The sequence below is a fragment of the Schistocerca nitens genome, chromosome 4, assembly GCF_023898315.1.
Source record: "Schistocerca nitens isolate TAMUIC-IGC-003100 chromosome 4, iqSchNite1.1, whole genome shotgun sequence".
NCBI lineage: Eukaryota > Metazoa > Arthropoda > Insecta > Orthoptera > Acrididae > Schistocerca > Schistocerca nitens.
In genome coordinates this window covers 16,019,713-16,021,360 of record NC_064617.1, presented here as the reverse complement: position 1 = coordinate 16,021,360, position 1,648 = coordinate 16,019,713, and positions in this window count along the sequence as shown.

The following is a 1,648-nucleotide window of genomic DNA, read 5'->3' as shown; positions in this document are numbered from 1 at the left end:
GAAAGGTTCAGTAGGTATGTGATGGAATTAGGATTTAATTAAGCTGATCCTTGCCTCTTCATGAGACAGAAAGGTTCTTAAAAGATTTCTTCATACTTTATGTTAATAATGAACTGACTGGAGCAAACAATGATAGTGAACTTAAAGGATTTATTGGAGCACTTGAAAGAGAATTCCACAAAAAATAAAAGCCAGCATCATATTTCTTAGGCTTGGAAATTGATAGAAAAGAAGATGGGTGCATTCAAGTCAGTCAGACTCACTATACCAAGAAGGTTTTGGAGCACTTTGGCATGAGTGGTTGTAGCGCTGTAACAATTCCAATTATCAAGGACGATAGTATGGAAGAGACCCTATCATTAATGAGTATACTTATAGACAAGCAGGTGGATACTTGATGTACGTTATGTGTGGAACAAGACCACACATAAAATATGCTATTGGAGTACTATCCAGATGTCTTGAACATCAAACAGAGCATGATGTAACCAATATGAAGACAGTAATTGTTCCCAAAAGAACAGATACCATTGATGACTGTGCACCTTCTCAAGAATAAATTATAATTAATCGAAACCTTAGCTGCCGACAGGTGTTGTTGATTTACCTCAGTGAGGACAGCTGAAAATGTGTTCCCCGACCGGGACTCGAATCCGGGATCTCCTGCTTACATGGCAGACACTCTGTCCATCTGAGTCACTGAGGACACAGATAAATAGCGTGACTGCAGGGACTTATCCCTTGCACACTTCGTGTGAGACACAGATTTCCAACTGTCCACAGTCTAATTTCTTAATGTTCCTAATAGATATTTGCCCATCCACTCATTACTCACACCCACTAAGGAGACGATTCCTGTAAGAGTTCGTGCAACTTGTGTGCAAGACGAAGGTCAATGTCCACGTAACCTTTAACTATATATGAAGATAGTAACTGTTCCTGAAAGAACAGATACCATTGATGACCATGCAGCTTCTCTAGAATAAATGATAATTAATCGAAATCCTCAGCTGCCGACAGGTGTTGTTGATTTACCTCAATGAGAACAGCTGAAAATGTGTTCCCCGACTGGGACACGAACCCAGGATCTCCTGCTTGCATGGCAGATGCTCTATCCATCTGAGCCACTGAGGACACAGATGAATAGCGCGACTGCAGGGACTTATCCATTGCGCGCTTGATGTAATAAAGGTAAAAAGAATTTTTCGCTATCTGAGAGGCACATATGACTATGAACTTATTTACAAAAACAGTGAAAACAAATGCAATCTTTAATGTTATAATATATGCCAATCATGGAGGTGATTTAGGAACTGGGCAGTTGACCTCAGGTGTTCTCTTCCTGTACTTTGGCGCACCTGTCAGTTGGATGGTTTAGCAACAAACTTCAGTTGTAATCACTACTATGGAAGCTGAAGCTGTAGCAGCTAATGAAGCAGCATGAGAAATGGTCTGGAGGAAGAGACTGTTTATCGCAACTTTGACAGCTAAAGGATTCGAAACCTTGCCTACAAGTGGACCATGAAGCTTATGTTCGACTCACACAGAATCCTGAATTTCACCAATGGACAAAACATATTCATCTCAGGCACTTCTTTCTTCAAGAATGAGTTACAGCTGGTGAAATTACCATTTCAAGAGTAGATAC